Source organism: Nilaparvata lugens, chromosome 2 (assembly GCF_014356525.2).
Source record: "Nilaparvata lugens isolate BPH chromosome 2, ASM1435652v1, whole genome shotgun sequence".
Taxonomy (NCBI): Eukaryota; Metazoa; Arthropoda; class Insecta; order Hemiptera; family Delphacidae; genus Nilaparvata; species Nilaparvata lugens.
This window is the reverse complement of record NC_052505.1, coordinates 60,945,651-60,958,347: the sequence shown is the minus strand read 5'-3', so window position 1 is coordinate 60,958,347 and position 12,697 is coordinate 60,945,651. Positions and strand designations below refer to the sequence as shown.

The following is a 12,697-nucleotide window of genomic DNA, read 5'->3' as shown; positions in this document are numbered from 1 at the left end:
ATTAATGAATTGTGTCGCCATATATATGAGATGTTCAATATAAATGAAAGTTAACTTGAATAATGTTTTCATTAAATAAAAACGTCTTGTCATATTATTAATTGAAATGAGTTAAAGGTTAAAATTTCACTAAAGTTTTTGTAATTGATGTCTTTTTCTAAATTAAAAAAAAAAACTGTTCTATAAATTTTGATATGATTGATTATCGTTTGAAATGGATGCTGGAGTGTATGTAGAAATTTTAGTGGGGTTTGTTGATTAGAATTTTGCTGGTATGTGATTGTTTTTTGAGATGGAAACCCATTATTGCCTAAAGAAGGAATAACAGAGGTTATGACTTAGAGAGGCAGTATTGAGATAATATTTTTTGTGTTGATTACTTATGCTGATTGCCATAGATGCAAAATAATGATTAATAATGTTGATTGCCATAGATGCAGATGATTACTTATGAATATTGATTGCCTTTGAAGCAAAATATTATTGATGTTTTGAATGATTTCTTGTTTAATATTGATAGTAAAGTTTTGTCATGAAATGTAGTTTGTGTTTAGAACATTGAAAAGTCGAAATAAACTATAGTATCCAACAACGATGATTAATAATATTGAATAATTGCTTTTCATAAAATATTTGAACAGTGAATAAATGGAAATGAAATTATTTTTTTATTAAAATTTTGTAATTGATGTCTCCCAATTTCACAATTTATGTATTGCTGACTGTATGATAAGATGTTAACAAATTTCATTTTTATATTGATTATATACTTGTAAATAATTTTCATGTGTATTAGATTGTATTGGTAGCCTAATCAAAATTTTCTTTTTAGTTTATAAGCATTTTAAGATAACAAGTACAGCATGGACATCAACATCGAAATAATTATCACGTGAATCTAGAAATCAACAACAAGTGAGCGCCATGAAGAGTGTTAAGAACATTTGGGTGATTTTCGAACTAGTGTGACTCATTAAATTGAATATCTACACCAACAACTACGCCGATATCTACACTGATGTCTACGCCAATGCCTGCGCCAATGTTGATGCCAATGTCAACACCAATAACTATGCCAATATCTACTCCAATATCTACACCAATAACTACGCCAATATCTACGCCAATATCTACACCAATAACTACGCCAATATCTACACCAATAACTATGCCAATATCTACACTGATGTCCACACCAATGCCTGCGCCAAGGTCAATGCCAATGCCAACACCAATATCTACGCCAATATCTACACCGATAACTACGCCAATATCTATGCTGATGCCTATGCCAATATCAACGCCAATATCTGCTCTGATGTCTTCACCAATGCCAACGCCAATATCTATGTTGATGTCTACGCTGATGCCTGTGCTGATGCCAATGCCAATATCTACATTGATGTCTACGCTGATGCCTGCACCGATGCCAATGCCTGCACCAATGTTGATGCCAATGCCTACGACAATGCCAACGCCAATGCCAACACCAATGCATACGCCAATGACAATGCCAACGCCTATTGCTGACCATGTAACTCAAACTTCAACACTACCACATTACCTGGAGGTAATTGCCATCCATGTTCACATTCACAACTTTGAATTCAGAATAAAAGTCACAGTATCATGAAAGAATTGATTCAAAAAAACCTCTCCTAAATTATTCCTGTATGCAGAACTCTAAACCTTGAAAGCTGAAAATATCAAAAAACCAAACCTTACCTAAATTAATCCTCACCTAAGTTAATCCTGTATGCAGCGTCTATCTATTTTCCAAAAAACAAATTACATTGATATTCAATTGATATTCAAATGAATTACATTGACATCAATTACACCTGTATTGAGTTTGGTATGCAGCCATCTACTACAAGCATGAGGCAATGCTAACTGAGATGTCACCTGTATCGAGTTTGGTATGCATCAGTCAACTACAAGTATCAGCCCAACACTACGAGTATTTGGATCAGCCCAACACTGAGGTCATCATACTGGAGTCACACTTAACTGAAATTCATACTGAGTGCCTTAACAGACTGTTTTCCAAAATTTGCATCGATAAAATCAACCGCGTCAAAAGTGAAAGAAATGAACATTTTTTGATTTATTAAAATTCTATGTGAAAATTAAATGTAACAGTTCATCAATTCATTTAAAAAAAAAAAAAACTTTTTTTTTGTTCAACATACTAAATTTTCATGCAATAAAAAATTGAATTTTTCTATCTATTAAATTCATGTGCAATTTAAAAAACTATTCTTTATATATATTAAACTTTCCATTGAGATATTTTCCTTTAAATTATAAAGCTAAATCAAAAGTAATTTTGATATTCTATACTTTGAAATATTGTTTGGAAATGTATAACAAATGCTATTGATGAATTTTTAAAATAATTTTCTATATTATAGGATGACATGTAATGTTTTTATAGAAAAATTGTTACTGTTCTCGAATTTAATTTCAACAATTTCCATTTCTTTCAATGTAATTTTTTTCTTTAAATTCTTGAACAGTAATATTTTTTATGTCAAGAGGGGGGTATTTGTAATATTACATTTTTTCTCAATTAAAATCGAATCTTCAATTCGAGATCTATAAAACTTGATAGTAAATATCAGAGTTATCGATATGCAGACAACTTTTTGACTGAGAATTTATCGTAAATAATTGTGTTGCACATTCCATGGTATCACCGAAACTGAGTAATAGAATTAACAGATAAATAGATCATTATAAATATAGAGGATATATATAATCATATTAGATACATATTAGAAATTAGGAAACAATATTGTATTTGATTTTGGAATGCATTTGATTGTATAATATTTTTTTTTTTTTTTTTGAATAAAGAGTTGAATTTGAAATATAAATTTAAAATAACAGTTTCGAAATAAAGTTTTATTGAGAACAAATGTAAAATGTAAATTCTAAACTTGTAATTTATAATTTTTTTGGAATTTAATATCGGTGATGTGTTCATGACATTGACACTGATTTTGAGGTGGGGCTTTGCTTTGTACTTGTTAGGCTCTCTCTAAAAAATGGTGGCTGGCTATGTGTTCTGGTTTTGTGTTCTCTGAATATTTTTTCTGTTTAAGTGAATTTTTAATGTTTTAAATTGAGTTTTGAACAGTTTTATGGTGTTCTAATTTTGTCTAAAATTGTTTTGTGTGTTTACAAGCCTATAGCCATTGTTTTTCAACTATATAAATGGATAAGTATTTAGCTTGTAATGATGTTAGATGCTTAAGTGTGTAAGGTATTATTTTTGTGGATTTGTGTTGTATATTGCCAAAATTCTTCTGAAGATTATAAGTTGGTTTGCTCTGAAAACTGGATTTCTCATTCATAGGCAATAGATCCATTCATAGTTTATCAAGAATCTATCATTTTGGAGCCGTTAACTTCCTTTAGGTTAATAGGTGTGAAATGCTATCCAACCTATTTAGGAGAAATTGGTAGCACGGCAGAATTTGTGGCAAACATGTTTTTCATAAATGTCACACTTTCAAGAGTGGATGGATATCTCGAAAACTTAAGGAGATATAAAAGAAGTTGTAGGATGAATATTGTAGGAAATTATGTAAACTTTAATTTGTTATATGCCAAGTCCTTGAGATACATAGTTTTTGAGTTTTATGCAAGAAACCAAAAAATGGTATCATCAAACCACCCTCACCCCCTTAGCACATTGGGTAGGGGTGGGGACTTTTGATATGTTTACCTCCTTACTACCCTAAACAGAATTGCGGGGTCAAAAATTGTCTTCTCAACTTTTCCGTCTATAACCTTTCTTTGACTGGACTATAAGATTCTGAGTCTTTGATATTCTTTAATTGTTTTAAAGAATGGTGGATGGTCAGTGGTGAAACATTTACCTTCTACTACGATCACCATGTATTCTCATTTGTTATGTATACAGAGTGATTCATAATTATGGTAAAATAATTTAATACGTGATAGTAGAGGTGAAAATAAGAAAAAAAATACTCATAAACATATATCTATCCATAAACGCTTCTTCAGCGAGATATACAGAGTGAAAGATTTCACCCAGAATTCAGTTCCTCTGGTGAAATACACCGATGCTAAATTGTTTAGGGACTAATTTTTGAAAAACTTATGCTGGATTCATTTGGAAAAATATCTGGAAAATTAAATAAAACTAGTCTGGAGGCTGTAGTGTGAGTAGTTTTTGAGAAAAAAATTGAAATATGCAAAAAATCTAAATAGAAAAACAAAGACTTCTACATTTGATGCCCAATAACTTTTTTCAATGACCAGTAAACAAATAATTTTTCGCAATAAAAATTGTAGAGAATTTAATTCTGAAAAGAATCATGTAAGCTGTGTAAACTAAATTTGAATAAAAGTTGAATAAAATGTATTCTTATGTAGTACATTACACCACAAAAATTTGCAGTTTTATGAGGAGAGAACTAATAACTCATAGGTTGTAGCTTATTGGAAATAAAATATTCGGTTTTTTATGAAAAGTCTTATTTTTATATGAAAGTAACAAGTCCAAATGACATTTAACTTATACCAAAAGACTAAAGATGATGTTCAAAGTGACCTCCGTTGTTCTGAATGCATATGTTCAGACGTCTTCTCATCAATTGTCGGACCCATTCAAATATTCCAGGAGTCTGCTTTATCATTTCAATTCCATTCAAAATCCTTAATCGGAGTTCTTCAATGGTATCAATCGGAGTATTGTATACAAAGGTTTTCAAGTGTCCCAAAAGATAAATATCCAGAGGATTTAAGTCTGGTGACCTAGCTGGCCATGGTACTGGCCCACCTCGGCCTATCCATTGATTTGGAAAGCTGTGATTCAGGTGTTCAAGAACAGCAACACTGGAGTGTGCTGGAGCTCCATCATGCACATACCAAATGTTCTGATGCAACTGAAGAGTACATCTTCAAGTAAGATAGATAGCTCCTCTCTCAAAAAGTTTAAGTAGATTATGCCATTAAGCCTGGGAGGAAGCTCGAACAGAAGTAGATAATCTCCTATGATTCCTGCCCAAATTTTTACTGGAAACTGATGTTGTGGACAATTAGGATTGATGGCATGAGGATTCTCATCTGCCCAAATATGTAGGTAGTGGACGTTAATGATAGCTGTTCTTGTTAAGTGTGCCTCGTCGGTAAAAAAAATGGTTGTTAAAAAGTTTGGGTAAACAAGTTTTACTAAAAACCATCGGCAAATACCAGCACAGGGAATACAGTCTCGTCGCAATAGAGTATGAACTTTCTGGAGGTGGTATGGATGTAATTGTTGCTATTTTAGTATCCTTCAAATAATGGATTGATTTACATTAAACTGCACTGACAATTCTCTCATGCTCTTCTCTGGTTGTTCATAAATTTCATTAAGAACTTGTTCTTCTAACTCAACAGTTATAGTAGATCGGGGTCTGCCTGCATAAATGTGCTCTTTGGATATCAAAGAATCTGTTTCAGACAGACGTTGATGAATAGTGGCAAAAAACCTTGAACTTGGACATACTCGGTTAGGAAAGTTCTCTTGATACAAACGTCTTGCTTCAGTACTATTACAGTAGTGTCCCAATCCATACATTATATGCATGTCAGCTTATTCGGAGTATGAATAATGTCTAAAATTACATGCCATTTTTTAAAAAGTTAACACTCAACACAAAAGCAAAGTGAAATGGTTACAAATAACTGGTTAATAGATTAAAGAAAAAAAAACTGTGCGGTTACAGTAGGCCTAACTTACAGTTTGTTGTTTCGTTCAACAATGAGCTAAAATATTTCTGAAAATAATTTTCAGCTGATAATTTCTTTTAAATATTTTCTTATTTAAAACAAAATAAATCAGCTGTTTCGGAACAGCTGTTATTGAAATCCATGTTTTATTTGCAATCAGCTACAACCTATGAGTTATTAGTTCTCTCCTCATAAAACAGCAAATTTTTGTGGTGTAATGTACTACATAATAATACATTTTATTCAACTTCTATTCAAATTTAGTTTACACAGCTTACATGATTCTTTTCATTATTAAATTCTCTACAATTTCTATTGCAAAACATTATTTGTTTACTGGTCATTGAAGAAAGTTATTGGGCATCAAACGTGGAAGTCTGTGTTTTTCTACTTAGATTTTTTGCATATTTCAACTTTTTTCTCAAAAACTACTCACACTACTACCTCCAGACTAGTTTTATTCAATTTTTCAGATATTTTTCCATATGAATTGTAATGATGTAGATTTCTGCCCCACGTGTTGGGTGACATTATGTAATGGTGTGGATTGCCAACCATTCATATGTGGTGCGGTATTTTTGATATTTATAAGAGCGGTTGCTAAAATCCTTATTTTGCAAATAAATTCGCAAAAAGCTAAGGCCGTCCGGTTCGCAAATATGCTGGGTTCAGACCACAGCTGTAGCTCAGTGGTAGATGCATGAGTTTTCCAAATATAATTAATCACCACAAGGTTCAATGATTGGTGATTAATAATTCTTACCGCTGCTTCTGTGAAGTTCTGGAAGAATACCAATAAGGAAATCAAAAAGATAGTTGGTGACTGACTATCAGTAACCATGTATCCAATCGAGAATAATGAAGACCAACTATGGTTTTTTCTAGTTGATTTTTGAAACGCTTGTCATGAATACAGGTATTCACCAATTCACCCTTTGAAATTCCTTGGAACTTACAACGCCAGTTCTTGAAGTTCTCTGGATCCTTATATGATATACTGTAACCTTATTGATATAATTATCATTATGATTTTTCTGGCGGAATAGTATTTCTATCATCAAAGGATGATAGGTGGTAAATGCTCTTAATAAGATCAATATTGATTGATTCACTGATTTTATATGTTGCAGTGGATTTTTTCTTGTTATCAAGACAGCTCAAACTGTATATCATGAGATGAGTTAGGATATAATAAAAACTTCTATGATTTTGTATCCTGACATAGAACATGAAATATATTCCCATAAAATAATATATATAAAATATTCTTATATCTATAATTCCAATATAAATAAATTCTTTAATATTCTAATAATTATCACAAGGTTCATTAGCATTCACAGTTGTGAGCTATAACAATATATATGTGTATTTAATACTGATACATGGACTTCAAGTCAATCAGAATTCTACAACTTAAAACCTGTTCGGTCTGTAGATTTAACAGGACATACTTTGATCAATGACAAATAATAATTAATACAAATAACAATTCAATAATCTCAGGGTTTTATGAGTTCGTGCCGTGCATGGAATAAGCTTCCTACATAAATCAAGTAAATTCATAAAATGTTCTTATAGACTATATGATAGTCTTTGATAATATTCTTATATCTATAATTCCAATATAAATAAATTCTTTAATATTCTAATAATTATCACAAGGTTCATTAGCATTCACAGTTGTGAGCTATAACAATATATATGTGTATTTAATACTGATACATGGACTTCAAGTCAATTCAGAATTCTACAACTTAAAACCTGTTCGGTCTGTAGATTTAACAGGACATACTTTAATCAATAACAAATAATAATTAACACAAATAACAATTCAATAATCTCAGGGTTTTATGAGTTCGTGCCGTGCATGGAAATAAGCTTCCTACATAAATCAAGTAAATTCATAAAACGTTCTTATAGACTATATGATAGCATTCAACATGTTGCAAATTTCTTAAACTTGAATAAATTTATATAGTGCCTTAATTAATTCCCCAATTCACTGTTAAAGGCCTTCTTAAAATAAGCTCATTTAAGACAAATTTTTGCACTCACAATAATGATGTTCTTGAAGGTCTTGCAGAGTAAATTAATTATTTCTAATAATTAATTAGGCAGGTCCTTTTTGTCTTTGCTGGGCTTGCCCATGGTCCAGATTTCTTATAAATTTCTTCCAGTATTAAAAAATATATTTACGGGAATAAATTACAATTAAGAACTCTTTAGTAACACTGAGTTCACAAATAATCAAACATTAATTACATATACTTCACATTTAAAAAGGGGTTGGCTTGATGCTTTTAAAAATTAATAGGAAGAAAGAGCCCTAATCTCCATGTGTTCCTTACAGATCGAGATCACAAGCCAGAGAGAGTGATTTCTAGAAAAGTTTCATCTCTTCCTTGAACGATTTATAAGCTTCCTTCTGATTGGCTTTCTAATCTTGGTAAGACATGATGTAATTGGTTCTTTAAGATTCAGGGTTTTCCTAACTTTGTTATACAAAGATAAATAAAAAGTTTTCATACAAATAAATTAAGTGATAGGCTAAGAGTATTTTAATAATTAAATCTTGATACATGATGCTATAAAATGATATACATTTAATTTTTTATGTGAGTTTTGTGTTCTCTTGGTTTTCTTACTTTTTTAGATTGCAATAAATAATTGTGTAACAATAATAGTTGTCCTTATCTATTTATATAAACCTTTCCTAGTGTATATAATATATATTTTGTGAGTAAAACTTATAAATCAATTCATACCGGTTGATCGAGCAATCAGCTGATTTGTTAGGTATCGATTCAAAGGACTGTCAATTGATCCTAGATCGATTGATTCATTTAGAACAGAAACAAAGAATTCTAACCTCAAAATGTGCATGCAAACTTTTATTTTTTATAATCTACCAATAATAAATAAGCCACTTTATAATTTTTATTTCTGCCAAGGAATTCTCATTATTGTTGAATTACAATTTTTCATGATTTTCTCATCACTTAATTGATAACTTGATTTCTTTTTATCATGAATAACATTCGATTTTACTTGAGCAGTAACTTGACTAGGCTATCTATTCTTTCTATTTTATAATTCTATTGAAGCTCAATAGTTCATTTCAAAAATATTTTGTGGTGCTAAAATACCAAGTGACATAATGCGCCCTCTGGTTTCTGATACAAAACGATAATTTGGGAGTATAATATAGCTTTATGATCCTGTTGGTTTTGGATCAGAAATCATACAAGTTACAAAGCCTGCTAATATATCTAATGAGAAACGTGTCTCCTAGAAGTTCAATAATAAATATAATAACAAATGATTTCAATTCAAATATATATGCCTTACATCGGCTAATCTCCTACTACATACAATACACAAATATAAATCCCCTCCTCCTCTACACAAAAACATAAACATCTTTTTTGACTACTATCTCCACCCTCAGCTGGAAGCCGTGTTTTGCGGCAACACGCAATCAAAGTAATTTGAACATTGTTGCAAAATCATTGCCAACCTAACAACACTATAATTCTCAGGCTTGTAAAATCTAACATTTCTCTTTGCTCTATATTATTGTGTCGTGACTTGTATATTTGATTTTCTTTCTCAACATATGGCACGCCCTCATTCCTTATTACATTAATAATACATTCTTTAATTGACTTCATAGTCATACAGAAAATTACAACAAAATAGATCAACATACTTATTAAGCTCATAACATAAACTCTTAGTAAACAATAGCCAGATATTCTTTCTTCTAATAAACAATTCATTCTTTCTTTCAATTTTATTGCACACAATTCATCCTTCAATAATTTCATATAATAATTTCTTTCATCATTTTCTAAACCCATATCCATTATTAATTTTCCATTCATGTTGAGCATATTCCTTCTATTTATCCCGTAGTTGCAATCACAACGGTAAGCTGCTTGCTTGAACCATGTGTGCTTCGGGTGCATGTTGGTCCCATTACTCTCTTCCTGGTGCTGGTACTCCTCCTCATAGGTTACTTCTCTGTAACTGTTGTACGGTTCCTGTGCATGTTTTTTGTGGTGCTTGAATTTAGCATGAGGACGATAACCTCTTTTTCGGGGCTTTCCTCTTTGCTTCCTCCTATGGGCCTTCCGGTGTTGGGTTCCATGTTCCACTCTGACATCGTCCTGTCGGTCACACTTTCTGCTTGCCTTGGTGGCGGTTTGCTCTTTGAATTTAGTGTGCCGCGGGTGGATCCACCGATGATTGGCAATTCCTTAATTATTTCTGTATTAATATTGTAAATTGTTTTCGGTAGTGGGCTGGTGGCTAGTGGTAGATTTTCGGTGGGGAATAGTAGATTTAATATAGGTTGTTGTTTTTTATGGACTGGTTCTGATGCATGTTTGATTTCTTTATTTGATGGCGGGTTGTTGCAGTGGTGGCTTTGTTCTGGTTGTTGATCATCTGCATGTTGTTGTTGATTTGTTTTTATTGCGCATGTCACTGTATATTATGTGTTTACTCCATTGTTATTTTGATTATGATCGTCCTGTTTTGTGAAATTTATATCCTGTTTATTATTTCTATTCCAATGATGTCTGCGGTCATAATGTGCTTCTTTGTGATACCGTTTACTGTTTCGGTATTGAAACCTATTTCTATTAGGGATGGGTATCGAAAGACAAAACATCAATGTTTTGCACATCAATGTTTTTTTCATCCTAACATCAATAAGTGGAAAACATCGAACAGTAAACATCGATGTTTTTAAACATCGTTTATCACCCTACGTTTTTATGGATGATACTATTAGTCCAGTCAATATAGACAAAAAAGGGGGTGTGCTTGCAATTTATATTGTAGTTCTGATTTTTTAATATATTATTTGGGTACATAAGAGAAGTCCAGAACCAATTTCTTCATGCAAGATTTCCTTGTGCTAGATACAAGATAGCCCAAAAACCTCGTATTTTCAGCTCATTTTCCAGTTTTCAGCTATTTCTGCCAAATTTCTCCCAGATTATATAATTCTGAAAAAAATGAGATCACTCGGAACTCTCTATCTCCAATGAGTACTTTGTTATAATTTTTCAAAAATGAGTAAAATTTGAAGAAAAAATCAATTTTGATGAATTTTAGTTTTTAATCAACAATATCTTCCGATTGTTACAATTTAGATGTATATGCACTTAATTTCAGTATTTCCTAGTAGAGGCACGCCTCATTAGAGGACACCTCATAAGGATCAAAATTTCAAACACTTATAATTTACTTTTGACACAATGCCCAGATCTCATCGTACTACACTTAATTCTTCTCGGCTCGCCAAGGCGGTTCAAAATCATGCATCAACAGACAAATTCGGTTAAAAAATAGAAAATTTATTGTTGAGTGTAGGTACTTCATATTCAATACATAAGAAATGGCCAATTTCTATATTCAAAGCTATGTATCTCGGTAACCCCTTATTATTATAAGAATTATTACATAATCTTGAAATGTACAATAGAATTTTCTATTTCATCTGCTGTAAACAATTCATGAAAGAATATGTTCGTAAGTGAGATTTGATTGTTGAAAAAAATCCGGAAATTGTAGATATTTTTCTCATATTATCGGTTTTGGCAGTTCTATGATAGCGAAAAGTGATTCAAGATGGATTTTAGGCAACTGAGCTCGTAGAGGATGAATTTATCTACAATTTTTAATCAACCGTAAGTTTCTATGATGTATCAGACTCGTTTTAGAAACTCTTGATCAACAGTAAAATTACGAAAAAAATGTAAAAACTGAAATCGCCATTTTTAAAATCTTAACTTCCAAATTGTTTTGGAATCGAAAGTTATTTATTGGAGTGGGTAGATGGGGACAATTTTCACATTCTCACTAGATTTGGAAATTTTATCAGAAGTATTTCACAAGACATGCAACTTTGAATATAGAAATTGGTCATTTTCTGTTTTGGAATATGGGCTTAAGTACACTCAACAATAAATTTTCCATTTTTCGACCGAATTTGACTTATTATGCATGATTTTGAACCGCCGTGACGAACCGAGAAGGATGAAGTGTATGTAGTACGATGAAATCTGAACATTGTGTCAAAAGTTATGTGTTTGAAATTTTGATCCTTGAGGTGTCCTTAAGCGCGCCTCTCCACTAGGAAATACTGAAATGAAGTGTATCTTACGGGTGATTCTCATAGAACATAATCTCAAGAACTTATGTCGTTGTGCGAAATATCAATGTGAGGACAATGTGATGATGCTTGAAGCTGAAAATTAGGTGTTTTTCACAATACAAGGAGCATTGTTGTCAGGTGTACCTGGGATATGAGATAGATCGCTATACCTGATCTCAGATTGTAGAACACAAAAAGAGCTTCTAAAGTGACTACAATTTTATCTGGAACTATTGTTCCAATATTTCAACAGTTACTAACTGGAATCACAGCAATTTTGGATTTGTGGTATTCAAGTAACAGTCTTTCGAATAATTGAAGTCAGGTTGTGACCTGGATATGAGATATATCGCTATACCTGATCTCAGATTGTAGAGCACAAAAAGAGCTTCTAAAGTGACTACAATTTTATCTGGAGCTATTGTTCCAATATTTCAACAGTTACTAACTGGAATCACAGCAATTTTGGATTTGTGGTATTCAAGTACCGTAACAGTCTTTCGAATAATTGAAGTCAGGTTGTGACTAGAAAGATACATCAACTCTAGTTCACAAGATTTGTCATCTTCATGGTTTATTCTGAAACCTCTCGGGATATCCTTGAGGATTCGGTCTTGAAATTTCATCCTAAGCTAATTTTAGCAATCATTGATACTCATATCGTATTCATTCAATACCTGATAGATTTTTTAGGGAATGAAAATGGATTGAGTTTTTTTATATGGATATCTGCACTCCTTACAATACGAGGACCTCTTTTCCAGAGCTAGATTAATTAGT

General features: G+C 31.8%; 2 protein-coding genes across 4 annotated transcripts in view; one reads left to right on the top strand and one right to left on the bottom strand.

Moving 5' to 3' along the window:
* LOC111050885 (dynein intermediate chain 2, ciliary) overlaps positions 1-12,697 on the bottom strand; it is a 69,396-nt gene that overhangs the window by 12,657 nt on the left and 44,042 nt on the right. The gene's annotated exons all lie outside the window — the stretch shown is intronic.
* The window catches only part of LOC111043948 (fukutin-related protein), a 248,882-nt gene that overhangs the window by 199,113 nt on the left and 37,072 nt on the right, over positions 1-12,697 (top strand). The window lies entirely within an intron of this gene.